Raw genomic sequence first — 18,419 nt, forward strand, 5'->3', positions numbered from 1 at the left:
TAGCTATGTATCTGCTGCAGATTGCAGATTTACAGAGAATGTTACTTCCACTGAAAGCTACGTACCTGTTACAGACTGCAGATTTACACAGAGAATGTTACTTCCACTGATAGTTATGAACCCGCTGCAGATTGCAGATTTACACAGAAAATGTTCCCACCACTGATAGCTATGTACCTGCTACAGATTGCAGATTTACATAGAGAATGATACTTCCACTGATAACTTTGTACCTGCCAGAGATTTCAGATTTGCACAGAGAATGTTACCTCCACTGATAGCTATGTATCTGATACGGATTGCAGATTTACACAGAGAATGTTACCTCCACTGATAGCTATGTACCTGATACGGATTGCATATTTACACAGAGAATGTTACTTCCACTGATAGCTATGTTACCTCCACTAATAGCTATGTACCTGATACGGATTGCAGATTTACACAGAGAATGTTACCTCCACTGATAGCTATGTACCTGTTACAGATTGCAGATTTGCAGAGAGAATGTTCTTTCCACTGATAGCTACATATCTGCTACAGACAGCAGATTTACACAGAGAATGTTCCTTCCACTGACACTTATGTACCCGCTGCAGATTGCAGATTTACACAGAGAATGTTACCTCCACTGATAGCTATGTACCTGCTACAGATTGCAGATTTACATAGAGAATGATACTTCCACTGATAGCTATGTACCTGATACGGATTGCATATTTTCACAGAGAATGTTACTTCCACTGATAGCTATGTTACCTCCACTGATAGCTATGTACCTGATACGGATTGCAAATTTACACAGAGAATGTTACCTCCACTGATAGCTATGTACCTGTTACAGATTGCAGATTTACACAGAGAATGTTACTTCCACTGATAGCTACGTACCTGCTACAGATTGCAGATTTACAGAGAATGTTACTTCCTCTGAAAGCTACGTGCCTGCTACAGACTGCAGATTTACAAAGAGAATGTTACTTCCACTGATAGTTATGTACCTGGTGCAGATTGCAGATTTCCACAGAGAATCTAACCTCCACTGATAGCTGTGTTCCTGCTACAGATTTCAGATTTACACAGAGAATGTTACTTGCACTGATAGCTATGTATCTGCTGCAGATTGCAGATTTACAGAGTATGTTACTTCTACTGAAAGCTATGTATCTGCTACAGACTGCAGATTTACACAGAGAATGTTACTTCCACTGTTAGTTATGTACCTGGTACAGATTGCAGATTCACACAGAGAATCTAACCTCCACTGATAGCTATGTTCCTGCTACAGATTTCAGATTTACACAGAGAATGTTACTTACACTGATAGCTATGTATCTGCTGCAGATTGCAGATTTACAGAGAATGTTACTTCTACTGAAAGCTACGTACCTCCTACAGACTGCAGATTTACACAGAGAATGTTACTTCCACTGATAGCTATGTATCTACTACAGACAGCAGATTTACACAGAGAATGTTGCTTCCACTGATAGTTATGTACCCGCTGCAGATTGCAGATTTACACAGAGAATGTTACCTCCACTGATAGCTATGTACCTGCTACAGATTGCAGATTTACATAGAGAATGATACTTCCACTGATAGCTATGTACCTGCCAGAGATTTCAGATTTGCACAGAGATTGTTACCTCCACTGATAGCTATGTACCTGATACGGATTACAGATTTACGCAGAGAATTTTAATTCCACTGAGAGCTATGTACCTGATACGGATTGCAGATTTACACAGAGAATGTTACCTCCACTGATCGCTATGTACCTGATACGGATTGCAGATTTACACAGAGAATGTTTCTTCCACTGATAGCTATGTTACCTCCACTGATAGCTATGTACCTGATATGGATTGCAGATTTACACAGAGAATGTTACCTCCACTGATCGCTATGTACCTGATACGGATTGCAGATTTACACAGAGAATGTTTCTTCCACTGATAGCTATGTTACCTCCACTGATAGCTATGTACCTGATACGGATTGCAGATTTACACAGAGAATGTTACCTCCACTGATAGCTATGTACCTGATGCGGATTGCAGATTTACACAGAGAATGTTACCTCCACTGATAGCTATGTACCTACTATAGATTGCAGATTTACACAGAGAATGTTACCTCCACTGATAGCTATGTCTCTGCTACAGATTACAGATTTACACAGAGATTTACTTCCACTGATAGCTACGTACCTGCTACAGAGTGCAGATTTACACAGAGAATGTTACTTCCACTGATAGCTATGTACCTGCTACAGATTTCAGATTTGCACAGAGAATGTTACCTCCACTGATAGCTATGTACCTGATACGGATTGCAGATTTACAGAGAGAATGTTACTTCCACTGATAGCTACGTACCTGCTACAGACTGCAGATTTACACAGAATGTTACTTCCACTGATAGCTATGTACCTGCTACAGATTGGAGATTTACACAGAGAATGTTACCTCCAATGATAGCTATGTATCTGCTACAGCTTGCAGATTTACATAGAGAGTGTTACTTCCACTGATAGCTATGTACCTGCTACATATTTCAGATTTACACAGAGAATGTTACCTCCACTGATAGCTATGTACCTGATACGGATTGCAGATTTACACAGAGAATGTTACCTCCACTGATAGCTATGTACCTGCTACAGATTTCAGATTTACACAAAGAATGTTACTTCCACTGATAGCTATGAATCTGCTACAGATTGCAGATTTACAGAGAATGTTACTTCCACTGAAAGCTACGTACCTGCTACAGACTGCAGATTTACACAGAGAATGTTACCTCCACTGATAGCTATGTACCTGCTACAGATTTCAGATTTGCACAGAGAATGTTACTTCCACTAATAGCTATGTATCTCCTGCAGATTGCAGATTTACAGAGAATGTTACTTCCACTGAAAGCTACGTACCTGCTACAGACTGCAGATTTACACAGAGAATGTTACTTCCACTGATAGCTACGTATCTGCTACAGACAGCAGATTTACACAGAGAATGTTCCTTCCACTGATACTTATGTACCCGCTGCAGATTGCAGATTTACACAGAGAATGTTACCTCCACTGATAGCTATGTACCTGCTACAGATTGCAGATTTACATAGAGAATGATACTTCCACTGATAGCTATGTACTTGATACGGATTGCATATTTACACAGAGAATGTTACTTCCACTGATAGCTATGTTACCTCCACTGATAGCTATGTTCCTGATACGGATTGCAGATTTACACAGAGAATGTTACCTCCACTGATAGCTATGTACCTGTTACAGATTGCAGATTTGCACAGAGAATGTTCCTTCCACTGATAGCTATGTATCTGCTACAGATTGCAGATTTACACAGAGAATGTTACCTCCACTGATAGCTATGTACCTGCTACAGACTGCAGATTTACACAGAGAATGTTACTTCCACTGATAGCTACGTACCTGCTACAGACTGCAGATTTATACAGAGAATGTTACTTCCACTGATAGTTATGTACCTGCTACAGACTGCAAATTTACACAGTGTTACTTCCACTTATCGCTATGTACCTGCTACAGATTGCAGATTTACACAGAGAATGTTACCTCCACTGATAGCTATGTACCTGTTACAGATTGCAGATTTGCACAGAGAATGTTCCTTCCATTGATAGCTATGTATCTGCTACAGATTGCAGATTTACACAGAGAATGTTACTTCCACTGATAGCTATGAATCTGCTACAGATTGCAGATTTACACAGAGAATGTTACCTCCACTGATAGCTATGTACCTGCTACAGATTTCAGATTTGCACAGAGAATGTTACTTCCACTGATAGCTATGAATCTGCTACAGATTGCAGATTTACAGAGAATGTTACTTCCACTGAAAGCTACGTACCTGCTACAGACTGCAGATTTACAAAGAGAATGTTACTTCCACTGATAGTTATGTACCTGCTACAGATTGCAGATTTACACAGAGAATGTTACCTCCACTGATAGCTATGTACCTGCTACAGATTTCAGATTTACTCAGAGAATGTTACTTCCACTGATAGCTATGTATCTGCTGCAGATTGCAGATTTACAGAGAATGTTACTTCCACTGAAAGCTACGTACCTGTTACAGACTGCAGATTTACACAGAGAATGTTACTTCCACTGATAGTTATGAACCCGCTGCAGATTGCAGATTTACACAGAAAATGTTCCCACCACTGATAGCTATGTACCTGCTACAGATTGCAGATTTACATAGAGAATGATACTTCCACTGATAACTTTGTACCTGCCAGAGATTTCAGATTTGCACAGAGAATGTTACCTCCACTGATAGCTATGTATCTGATACGGATTGCAGATTTACACAGAGAATGTTACCTCCACTGATAGCTATGTACCTGATACGGATTGCATATTTACACAGAGAATGTTACTTCCACTGATAGCTATGTTACCTCCACTGATAGCTATGTACCTGATACGGATTGCAGATTTACACAGAGAATGTTACCTCCACTGATAGCTATGTACCTGTTACAGATTGCAGATTTGCAGAGAGAATGTTCCTTCCACTGATAGCTACGTATCTGCTACAGACAGCAGATTTACACAGAGAATGTTCCTTCCACTGATACTTATGTACCCGCTGCAGATTGCAGATTTACACAGAGAATGTTACCTCCACTGATAGCTATGTACCTGCTACAGATTGCAGATTTACATAGAGAATGATACTTCCACTGATAGCTATGTACCTGATACGGATTGCATATTTTCACAGAGAATGTTACTTCCACTGATAGCTATGTTACCTCCACTGATAGCTATGTACCTGATACGGATTGCAAATTTACACAGAGAATGTTACCTCCACTGATAGCTATGTACCTGTTACAGATTGCAGATTTACACAGAGAATGTTACTTCCTCTGATAGCTACGTACCTGCTACAGATTGCAGATTTACAGAGAATGTTACTTCCTCTGAAAGCTACGTACCTGCTACAGACTGCTGATTTACAAAGAGAATGTTACTTCCACTGATAGTTATGTACCTGGTACAGATTGCAGATTTCCACAGAGAATCTAACCTCCACTGATAGCTGTGTTCCTGCTACAGATTTCAGATTTACACAGAGAATGTTACTTGCACTGATAGCTATGTATCTGCTGCAGATTGCAGATTTACAGAGTATGTTACTTCTACTGAAAGCTACGTACCTGCTACAGACTGCAGATTTACACAGAGAATGTTACTTCCACTGATAGCTACGTATCTACTACAGACAGCAGATTTACACAGAGAATGTTGCTTCCACTGATAGTTATGTACCCGCTGCAGATTGCAGATTTACACAGAGAATGTTACCTCCACTGATAGCTATGTACCTGCTACAGATTGCAGATTTACATAGAGAATGATACTTCCACTGATAGCTATGTACCTGCCAGAGATTTCAGATTTGCACAGAGATTGTTACCTCCACTGATAGCTATGTACCTGATATGGATTACAGATTTACGCAGAGAATGTTAATTCCACTGAGAGCTATGTACCTGATACGGATTGCAGATTTTCACAGAGAATGTTACCTCCACTGATCGCTATGTTACCTCCACTGATAGCTATGTACCTGATACGTATTGCAGATTTACACAGAGAATGTTACCTCCACTGATAGCTATGTACCTGATGCAGATTGCAGATTTACACAGAGATTGTTACCTCCACTGATAGCTATGTACCTACTATAGATTGCAGATTTACACAGAGAATGTTACCTCCACTGATAGCTATGTCTCTGCTACAGATTACAGATTTACACAGAGATTTACTTCCACTGATAGCTACGTACCTGCTACAGAGTGCAGATTTACACAGAGAATGTTACTTCCACTGATAGCTATGTACCTGCTACAGATTTCAGATTTGCACAGAGAATGTTACCTCCACTGATAGGTATGTACCTGATACGGATTGCAGATTTACAGAGAGAATGTTACTTCCACTGACAGCTACGTACCTGCTACAGACTGCAGATTTACACAGAATGTTACTTCCACTGATAGCTATGTACCTGCTACAGATTGGAGATTTACACAGAGAATTTTGCCTCCAATGATAGCTATGTACCTGCTACAGCTTGCAGATTTACATAGAGAATGTTACTTCCACTGATAGCTATGTACCTGCTACATATTTCAGATTTACACAGAGAATGTTACCTCCACTGATAGCTATGTACCTGCTACAGATTGCAGATTTACATAGAGAATGATACTTCCACTGATAGCTATGTACCTGATACGGATTGCAGATTTGCATGGACAATGTTAGTTCCACTGATAGCTATGTTACTTCCACTGATAGCTATGTACCTGTTGCAGATTGCAGATTTACACAGAGAATGTTACCTCCACTGATAGCTATGTACCTGATACGTATTGCAGATTTACACATTGAATGTTACCTCCACTGATAGCTATGTACCTGATATGGATTGCAGATTTACACAGAGAATGTTACCTCCACTGATAGCTATGTACCTGCTACAGATCTGAGATTTACACAGAGAATGTTACCTCCACTGATAGCTATGTACCTGTTACAGATTGCAGATTTGCACAGAGAATGTTCCTTCCACTGATAGCTATGTATCTGCTGCAGATTGCAGATTTACACAGGGAATGTTACCTCCACTGATAGCTATGTACCTGCTACAGATTTCAGATTGACACAGAGAATGTTACTTGTACTGATAGCTATGTATCTGCTACAGATTGCAGATTTACAGAGAATATTACTTCCACTGAAAGCTACATACCTTCTACAGACTGCAGATTTACACAGAGAATGTTGCTTCCACTGATAGCTATGTACCTGCTACAAACTGCAGATTTACACAGAGAATGTTACTTCCACTGATAGCTACGTACCTGCTACAGACTACTGATTTTCACAGAAAATGTTACTTCCACTGATAGTTAGGTACCTGCTACAGATTGCAGATTTACACAAGGAATGTTCCTTCCACTGATAGCTAGATATCTGCTACAGACTGCAGATTTACACAGAGAATGTTACTTCCACTGAGAGCTACGTACCTGCTACAGACTGCAGATTTACACAGAGAACATTACTTCCACTGATAGCCATATGCCTGCTACAGATTGCAGATGTACACAGAGAATGTTACTTCCACTGATAGCTACGTACCTGCTACAGACTGCAGATTTACACAGAGAATGTTACTTCCACTGATAGTTATGTACCTGCTACAGATTGCACATTTGCACAGAGAATGTTAGTTCCACTGATAACTATGTATCCACTGCAGATTGCAGATTTACACAGAGAATGTTACTTCCACTGATAGTTATGTACCTGCTACAGATTGCAGATTTACACAGAGAATGTTACTTCCACTGATAGCTATGTACCTGCTACAGATTTCAGATTTACACAGAGAATGTTACCTCCACTGATAGCTATGTACCTGGTACAGATTGCAGATTTACACAGAGAATGTTACTTCTACTGATAGCTATGTGCTTGCTACAGATTGCAGATTTACACAGAGAATGTTACTTCCACTGATAGCTATGTTCCTGCTACAGATTTCAGATTTACACAGAGAATGTTACCTCCACTGTTAGCTATGTGCCTGAGACAGACTGCAGATTTAAACAGAGAATTTTACCTCCAGTGATAGGTATGTACCTGCTACAGATTGCAGTTTTACACAGAGAATGTTACCTCCACTGATAGCTATGTACCTGGTACATATTGCAGATTTACACATATAATTATACTTCCACTAAGCCCGTCAGAGCTCAAGCAGAATTCTTCAGTCCTGAACAGCATTAATTTTAAAGAATGACCAATTATTAGTACTAGACATGTTATTTGTATTTCTAATTCATTATACAGTAATAGTGAAAAGAGTGTGCATTTCTAATCATGCTTGCTGTTTTTCCCATGATTTCACTCTTAACAAAGCAGTACATGTACTGGTTTACTAGATTTATGTCATAATGTTTCTCTATTGTAAGAGCAATTAATAGAGCTCCATTTTTCATTCTAGTTTCTCTTTCTTGTGTAGAAACAGCATCTGGTACAACCATATTTTGTGTGAGTGTTATTGAGTAATCGTTAATATGTTGCTTAATTATTTCAGCTTTGTAAGAAAAGGAAATGTAAAAAGCATAATGATCAGAGCACACCTCCCCGCTGCTCTGTACCCTACACTGGCACAAAATTTGTTCTCTGTGCTATGTTTCACTGTCGGACTCTAGTCCAACATACCTATCCGACCTCCCCCATGTGTACACACCAGAAAGATACTTACAATCCTTTTCTGACAATCATATACTCATTATTCCCACTATGAAAACAAAGTCATATGGACAGCGTTCTTTTGCATACCAGGGCCCAGCAAAGTGGAATGAATTGCCCACTGAACTTAGACACAAAAACACAGTGATCACAATCAAGAGGCCTCTCAAAACTCACTTATTTCAACTGCAAGAACAGACTTAAAGACCTAATAATGCTTCCTACCTTGAATATTCTCAGCATGTTTTTTTTTCAAAAAGTTTTCTCATTTCATGATGTTTGTTTTTGTAATCATATCATTATATGTTTTTTATCTTATAGGTGTTGTCTAATGTTGTGAAGTGCTTAGAGCTTCTAAACATTAGGCGCTATACAAAGTCCTAATTATTATTATTATTATTATTAGTATTTGGGATTAGATAAGCTGTAAATGAATCTGCTTAATTACGTTATCTTCACGTGAAAACTATCGGAATATTTTCTTCCACTCAAGTGAGTGGTGTCTTTTTAAATTTGTTGATGGGGCCTTCAAAACGAAAAGAGTACTGCTTCGACTCTGCAGTTGCCAGTTAGTTTGCTTGACTGAGTGCAATGATGTGTGTCTGCTGATTGAAAGCTGTCGTGTGATTTTGAATAGTTTTAGTTCTCCGTTTTCCATTATCTAAACTTTCACATTAATATGTCATAATTATATTTATTTAGCTCTAGTTAAATAAAGAATTAAACAGAACCTTTAAACTTGAGCGATGGAACAAAAATATGGTCCTAAAAGGAAAAAAGCACTCATTTTGAAAGTATTTCTTTGATTTATTTGAAGTTACGTATGGTTGTCAGGTCATTCTGAAATAAACAAGCACCATTCGTATAATATAATGAAACCAATGCATTAAAAATTAATGTTGTTCACTATACAAAATAAATTGAATCATCTTTGATAAAATATCGTCATTTATTACTTACATTTTTTTGTAGTGTTGTGAATAATCGTCTATTGCACTCAAAAAGTGCTTCAACTGCATCATGTGCATTGACACCAAGGACTCGCACAAAGGCATCTAAATATCGATTTCTATAATAATAATAATAATAATAACGATGGCAAAAGGTCTATCGTTACCTTTACACTGATTTATACCATTTCAAGCCTTTCAGAAAAGAAAGCAAACATACGGTTAAGAAAATATTCTCCCTTCAGTGGGACGTTAAAAATTAATGTTGTTCATTTGACTTTAGAAGGTAAATTACAGTGACCATTTCACGGGTGTGATACAGCTGAATCCAGATATACACTTACAATGCATTTTTTTTCTCTCAATGGGTATAGTGCTAAAGAGGATACAAACAGGCCATGAAGGACGAAAACAAATTTCACAGTTTAGAACGAATATATATATATATATATATATATATATATATATATATATATATATATATATATATATATAAGCACTGAGATTCAAAATGATGAAATGTCCACGAACAAAGTGTCAGAAATTTCAAAATGGAAGAATGTAAAGATGGCCGAGATTATCTCTTTCAAGATAAGATAAAGCTCTTCGGCTAACTGCAGATAGAGGAATGTCACTCTCCAATTAGACATCATGTAAATTACAAAGAAATTTCAAAAGAAAGATATTCAGAAAATAGAAAAAATCATTACATAAGTCACAACTGTTTTACTCCATTCACAGTTTGGTAAATGTATAAAAATTATATAGTATAGCACGATTCCAGATAAAGATTGCACTTGAGTATCTTAAACGAAGTATAGATTATTGCAATTGCATAAAGAATGCATTCATACCCAACACTATTTTCGGTGGAAGTGAAGGAAGGTTCGATGCACCGAGAGAGCTGTGTTCTCCATGTGTCGAGAAAATACTGTACTTTTCTCACGGCTACTTGCTTGGACACATATTCGTATTTCTCCATAACCTAACAGAAAGTGGATAGGAGATAGAGTAAGAAAAGGGGATTGGAGAATACCTCCAATGATCGATTTTCCTTCTTTTTTTACAATAAGTTGTTTTTGAAAGTATAAACAACACTAAGGCATATCAGCAGTACCTTCAACTTCTAAACTGTGCATCGTTTACGTGGTTTAGAGAAGAAACAGGATTATAAGGATTGTATATAGAAGATAGGATTATAAGATTTATAGTTGGGAAACATGATTATAGTAACTTGGAGGTTTCCGTGTAACAAATGAACACGTATACAAGTGAGCTGAAGAACAATATACATTTTTCATGTAATTTAACTGAGGAAAGACGGCAGCAAAATCCGTGATCACTTTGTATCTCTTGTGAAAAATCTCCAGTGTTTACACGTACAAGGGTAAGTGATGGTCAGTCCAAGACTGTTGGTTTATCTTGGGTTCTCAGGTTTCCTCTACCTTAAGTCACTTCATGCCAACATCTGAGCCGCTGAGAGTGTGTTATGTGAATTGTCGGAAGTTATTATTAAACGCATGTAACAATAAGTGAACATTAAAAAGAAACAGCATTACCGTGATCATCTTCACCTTCGAAGTCTGCTCTAATTCTAGGGCCTTCACAAAACGGTTGGCGGCTTCCTTTGCCTTGACCTTAAGGGCCTGTTTTAAGACCTTGGATCCCGTTTGTGACTCTATGCGGATTAACGCGTTCTTATATATCTGTAAACAAAATGTCAAGAAATGAAATTGTTTTAAAGTGTAACGAATCTCCATAATGTCCATTAATTGAATGAGTTAATGCAACTGACTACCAATAGATTACAAATATAAGAAAACATTTTTCTGCCGACTTGTAGAATTATGAGATTACGTCACACCGTCGTCGTCGTAGTCATCGTCAGTATTATTATTATTGTTGTTGTTATTCTCGACCTTATTGATGGTGTTTGTCATAAAAGAAAATTACGATCATTCAGATTAGGTAGGAATGAATATACGTGATGAAAAATACGTCTACAAGAGATATATTCCTTTGCATGCATACATGTACATAGTTACATGATACTGAAATTACACAATTTTGCCTTGCCGGCCTGAAGAATTCCTCTGTAGTAAAGACTTTGTTGGAATGAGCAAAGAACCAATATTGTTAAAAACGTCTGTTCAATGCTCTAAGAAATGGCACTGTATTTTTATCCAGGTGAATATAGGGTACATAATAGTTTCGTATTCTCACCCGCCGCCTGTCCTCAGTCTGTTCGTATGCCTGTATGTACGTTTTTCTGGTCTTCTTAAGGGCTTTTCTCAGAATGTTCAAGATCATCTTCTCCTCGGAACATAAAGAGAATCTGAAATGGAACATTTGTAAAGTATTTACCAAAATAAGGATGTTTTGAGAACATTTAAAATAACAAGTAAGCCACTAGACAAATGTACCTCTAAACTGCATGAAAAGAAACTAGAAAGAAGTTCGAAATGTCACTAAAATTTGAGAGACATCTTGGGTTTTGCTTACAGAGAGAGAAATCTTCGGTCTCGTGTAGATCATTTACGATTACAACGCTTGTATTATCAAATAATTTCCAATTTTAATTGATATAAAACTCAGCTTGAATCTTTATAGTCAAAGAGAAACGTTGTGAATTTAAATTCTATTAAAAAGAAAACGAATTTACCCAAGCAGCAGATAACGTTTAACATAATTTGGACAGACGAATTCCATCCCATTCCAAACAAACACCAGTCATCAAATATCTAGTTTTCTATTAATCAAACAGAACATTGATCAATATGTGAGTAGTGAAAGGGGTGAGATTAGCGTCAATGGGAATTAGCATTAAAAACACCCCCTGGGCGAGATTAGCGTCAATGGAAATTTAACATTAACCACCCTGGGCGAGATTAGCGTCAATGGAAATTTAACATGGGCAAAAGCCCTGGGTAAGGTTAGCGTCAATGGAATTTGACATTGGAGAAAGGAAAAAAAAGAAAATATTGAGATTAGCGTCAAAGGCATTCGAACAATGGAAAAAAAATATCGATTCTAGGGACAAAGGCAATTGAACATGGGGAATAGAGTTTGGGTCTGTCTAGTGACAAGGGGAACTGAACATGGGAATAAAGTGTGGGTTTGTCTAGGGACAAAGGGGAATTGAACATGTTAGAAAAAAGAACTACTTTAGGGACAAGCGGAATTAAACATGGGATTTTTTTTTTAAAAAAAATTTTTTTATAAAGGGGTAGGTAATTGAAAAGTCATTCTCTTTTCGAGAAATATGGCTGGCCCTGAAAAGGGCCTTTGGTTTCTTCTTCTTCTTCTGCTTCTAATTTCTTCTTTTTCTCCACCAACTTCTTATTTTCTCACCTACACTCTTTTTCTTTTTTTCTCCTCCTCTTCTTTCTTCTCTTCCTCCTCCTCTTCTTTCTTCTCTTCCTCCTCCTCTTCTTTCTTCCTCTTCTCATTTTCTTCTTCTTTTTCAATTTTTTCATTCCATTTTCGTATTCTTATCCTTTCCTCTTCATCCTCCTTCTCCTCCTTTATCTCTTTCATCACACCACTTATCATGTCCTTTGCTTTTCGTAAGTTGTTAATCTCCATTTTTACTCTATGCGGACTATAAGAATAGTGGTCTTCATTGAGTCGTACTAGCATTTGTTCTATCATGCTCAAATTGTCAAGGACGTCTTGCAATGTTTGAAATTTATCGAGGTGGTTCGAAGCCATCTTCTCTGTAGAATGGTTTGAACGACGAATACTGTGGGTTCTTATAAGAAAAGCGTGGACGTGAAGGAAAACATCCCCCTAAAACATAAAATTGATATTACCTAGATCATGACCTAACATCGTGCGGACGTGAAAGAAAACATCCCCTACTTTTCTCATTTCATGTAATATACTATCCACATAAGTGAAGCAACAATAAACTAACCCCAAATCTACTATTTACACACGCAAATCATTAAAACAAACCCAAATCTACTATCCACACAATCGTACGTGAGCTGTTACAAAACCCGAACTATACTCTCCACATACGCTAAGAAACAATAAACAAAATCCATTATCTACTATCCACACAATCCTACGTGAGCGGTTACGAAACCCAAACTATACTCTCCACATACGCTAAGAAACAATAAACAAAATCCATAATCTACTATCCACACAATCGTACGTGAGCGGTTACAAAACCCAAACTATACTCTCCACATACGCTAAGAAACAATAAAGAAACCCATAATCTACCATTCACACAAACTTACGTGAGCAGTTACAAACACAAACACACAAACACATACACTCGCACTATGAAAAAGAGTTAGTGTTTATATTCACTCTACTCTACCTACACACACACACACACACATTGGCAAATGGATGGTTATTTCTTTTCTAGAGTATTGGGTAGCCCTGAAAAGGGCTGGGTTTTTTTTTTTGAACTTCATGGACACCTGGTTAATGGTGGCACCTTCCAGGCCTGGCGCCACATACACATCTTGTTCCCCAGTTGCTTTTTACTTTTTTGGGGGAGAGAGCAGAGGCAGGATATGTGGCTTCAGAATCCCAATTTTCGGTTTCTGGGATTCTGAAATTTCTTCTTCTTTTCTCCTTTTCCTCCTCCACTTCTTTGTATCTTCTCTCCTCTTCTTTGTATCTTCTTTCCTCCTCTTCTTTGTATCTTCTCTCCTCCTCTTCTTTATTTCTTCTTTCCTCCTCTCTCATCCTTCCTTCTTCCACAGTGGCCTCCGCGGCCAGTTCGTTCAACAGGCGCCTGGCATATTCCAGATGCACATGAAGTTCCAACAGTTTCGCCAGTCTCGTGTTCATTCTGGTGTTGATCAATCAACAAGGGTAGCTGGACTGCCGAACGAGTTTCAATTTATACTAAAACTGCGGACGTGAAGGAAAACATCCCCCTGAAAAACATAAAATTGATCTTACCTAGATCATGACCAAAAAAAAAAACGCGCGGACCTAAAAGAAACACTCATTCACTTTTTTATACTGCTCATCACTATTCTAAAAAAATTTTTCATTAATCACTCCAATATACTATTCACATACGCAAAGCAATAAAATCAAACCCCCAAATCTACTCTCCCCACACCTCCAACAGCCAAAAAAACAAATATCATCTTAATCTACTATCCACACCAACGTACGTGAGCACTTACAAATACACATTCTTATACACAAACACATACCCTCACACTATGAATAAAGAGTTAGTGTTTATATTCACACTGCTCTACCTACACACATTGGCAAATGGATTGTTATTTCTTTTCTAGAGTATTGGGTAGCCCTGAAAAGGGCTGTTTTTTGTTTTTTTTGTTTGCTATGGCAATCTTTTAGTTTCTAAGAATGCGATGTCCTCTGAGGATAGACTTTCTGGCGATAGGTCTGCTTCTTCGGAAAGAGAAGAAGAACTCTTTGGTGTCGATACGACAATCGACAAAGCCTCTCTCAGGTTCAGGTTCCTGCTGCTGTTGTTGTTGTTGTTGTTGCTGTTGCTGATGTCTCTGAAGTCTGTACTTCTCTGTCCATTCTTCTTTTTCCCTGTTCACTTCTTCTCTGAAGAGCTCTTCTATCAGGTCTTCAGTGACTTTTAACATTCTCACATTCTCTATCTCTTCTGGCTTCGGTATCAGACTGTGTCTGACCCTATGCAAATTCACGTAGGCTTCGTTGAGCTTAGCTAGTTTGGAGCACATCTTCGTAGGAGGATGAGTCGACAATGGATGGTTAGACTGGAAACAACCCGGTTCTTAAAGTCAAAGCGCGGACGTGAAGGAAAACATCCCCACACGGTTTTCGAGTCGCAACGTTCAGTGAGTGTCATGAGAGGGATAGTAAGAAATGAAAGAGCATCAATCCAACATTCTTATAGCTAAACAAACCACAAAGGCATTTTTTTTCAAAACACAACATTTTTAATTCAAAAATCACTTAACACTAACCAACAACAACTCTAACATATTTTAAACAATAATCCAACATTATAACATCAAACATTTTTTTCTTCAAATACAGTCTACTTTAAACAGGGCTGACAACGTTGTGAATGAAATTGTGATTTCCACTGTTGGAAATCATTAAGCCATTGATGGACACTACGTTTCCTAGCTTGAGACAAAAGATAAGCATAATGGTCTCAAAACCATCGATCTACTTTCACATCATTTCTAGAAGAAGAACGAGGATCAAAATGAGTTACTAAATGTTCTAAGGAATAGCCCAGGCTGCGATGATGCAGAAAATACACACAGTACTGTCCACACACCAAGGAATCTGTGCCTTGTAATTTCACATTATTGAATCGGGTGGTCTGAGCATTTCTTCTCATAAAGTCAATGATATCGTCTTCCAAAGGGGGCAATCCGTACGAATCGAAATATTCCACACATCCTTCTTGAGGAAAGTAGACGGCTACCCAGTGGGTTCCTGGGAGATGACTGTCGTCCGTGTTGATCACGTAAGCTTGATGGTCTTTAGGTTTGCGATGAGGGAGTTCATCTTTAGCACAGACGACAGGATTCCAAGAAGCCGTATACGAACTGTGGTTCAAAAGGTACTAAAGTTCCCAAGTATCCATTGATTTGTGTGCTTTTTTTCTTCTTCACAGGTAATAATACGTTGTCAATTCGATCCTGACTTTTTGCTTGAAAATGTCTGACAAGTAACCGTTTCTTCGTTTCGTCTCCTCACTCTGATTCAGGAGAGCTTCGATACGATGGATCTCTTGAGTGGTTAATGGTGGACAAGAATGTTCACGCAAGTCTTTATACCACTGGTGCAACACGACTTCGTCCGAGATGAGACTCCAAGCCTCGTCCTGATACTCGTCCAATTTTTCTTCTTGACTCAACATCAGGCATTTATCGTGTTGAATTTGACTGGGATGATCGTTTTGACATCCATAGCAATTTTTCTTGATCAATTCCGTTATTTTTTCAGCCAAGTGTTTGGCAAAACAGGAGACTAAATGGGCTTCTTGTTCTGGCCATCTTGACTTCATCATGATCACTTCTTCTTTTTCCATGGTCTCCTCACATTCCATCTCCAAAGTTTCTCCACTAGGTAAAGAGGGAGAACAGTCTTCCATGGCTTCTAGTAATCTAGAATGACTTCTCTCAAACTGTTGATTTCTATGGTACTATCGAATTCTGCATACAGGATGACGTTCACCGTCTCTGTTAGATTTGTAGTAAACTGAATTTCCACACGAATCTGGCCAGATTTTATAGGGTGGAAATGTCCTTCGTCGCTGCCTTGGTCTGGAGTGAAATCGAAAGCCCACAAAGCGTAGCCTCCTGCGTAATCCTCGTACGTAATGCCGTGACTGGTGTTGGTACCTAACTGACCAGTGGCTTCGTACAGGGATAAGTACGACCTCAAGTAATTCTTCTTGTCAAAGTTAGGTTCGAAAGGTCGGGTACACAAGGTCTTGCCATCGCGACTGACTTCGATCTTGGACACGTCAAAGTGTTGAAAGTGGAAGGGATTTTTAGCCAAAGCTCCGCTGAAGGCTGCATTCTCGACGATACCAAGGATCAAACGTTTGGGTAACTGTCCTTGGAACAGATGATCTTCGATCATGGATCGCAGCCCCGTAGGAATGGTGAAGGTTTTCACTTCCACGCGTCGTATGGGATACTTGGCGGTCGTTCTGCTCAACGTCTGACTGATGTCGTTACCCACTTTAGGTAACACTTCCACGCGTCGTACGTAGAGCCTGGCTTCCTCGATGACAGTTTTGCAAGCACTAGTACCTATCAAATGGAAAACGGCACTACTACGATTCAGTCTCAGGCGGAGATTCACTCCGTTCAGCAAATACTTTTCTTGCAACCACATGTCCAAATGCAAACGATCCATCAGTTCTAAACTTTTGTTGGCTCCCATGATTCTGTCTCTTCGTTCTACAAATCCCGCATTGTGTTCTTTCTTTGTATCAATTTCGAATTCTTCAAACTGGCCTGCATCGTCAGCTTCCCATACCACACAGGCATTGAGATGAGTGTTCTTGGCGTCTATTCCGTACGTCAAGAGATTTTCCAGGTAGGCACGATAAGGGTAAGTATCCATGCTGCTACTGACTAGTTTGTTATTCAAGTACAAGTCCACTCCACTGAACAAGGAATGCATGAAATTGTTGACGGGAGCTATTACCTCATCACCATCTAGGGGCGTATTATCCTCATCGACAACTTTGACTTTCAGGTACAAGTAACTGCTATTCAGATCGATGTAATCTTCGGGCTGTCCTTTGATTTCAAACTCGATGGGAGCTGAGGCTGTCAAAGAGGAGACGGGGTGAAATTCCACCCACTGGGATTCTTGCATGGTCATCATGGTGGGGGGGGGGGGGCATGGCAAACAGATCCAGTTCCGACTTGGAACAAGCGCAAGACTGTCGGTGCATCATTTTTTTCTGTTTTTTTGTTGTTTCTCAATAATCGAAAACGTCTAAGTCTCGAACGGTTCTTCTTTTCTTGGCCTTTCTTGCTTGAAGTCTGGTGAAAGGGTGTTTTCTTCGTCGTCTCTTTCTGCCTTGTCCTTGCTGAATGCCTGACTCGGTAGCGTGCAGGGCATTTATAGGTGTGTCTCGTCGGCCTAAAATGTCTTTGCCTGTTTGCAGCAAGACATTTTTGCCTGCCCTCATGAAGGCTTCTTTAGGGTTTTGTTTGTCGATGATGACATTTTGGAGAAATTCTTTGCCTTACGTCAGTGCCGCATCTTTCAAGGCGTGCAATCCGCGTGTCACCATCGGTTTCAACACTGGGGCCACCGAACGAAAGGCCGATTTTAACATATCTCCTAAACCGTGTCCTCGCTGTCAAGCAACCCCTCGGTACACTGGATACATGACTTACGAGTCGTGAGAGAACCGTTTTCGAAAATGGAGTTTCACTGTGACTTTTCCTTTGGTGAATGGAATATTTTGTCCCAAATCTCCTTTTATAGCAATCTTGACCGTGTCCAAATACGACTTGCTGACAGGCAAATAGTGAGGATGGACAAATTCGCGGTGAACGTGGTAAGTGTTTCCACCTTCCTCGTCAGCGTTCGTGGCAGAATCCACTTTGAAAGGAATGACACGCAGTAACGGTACAGAGGTGTGTCCCACCACGTTGTAC

This window comes from Sinohyriopsis cumingii, chromosome 2 (genome assembly GCF_028554795.1).
Source record: "Sinohyriopsis cumingii isolate HCF-2022 chromosome 2, ASM2855479v2, whole genome shotgun sequence".
In the NCBI taxonomy this organism is placed as follows: Eukaryota; Metazoa; Mollusca; class Bivalvia; order Unionida; family Unionidae; genus Sinohyriopsis; species Sinohyriopsis cumingii.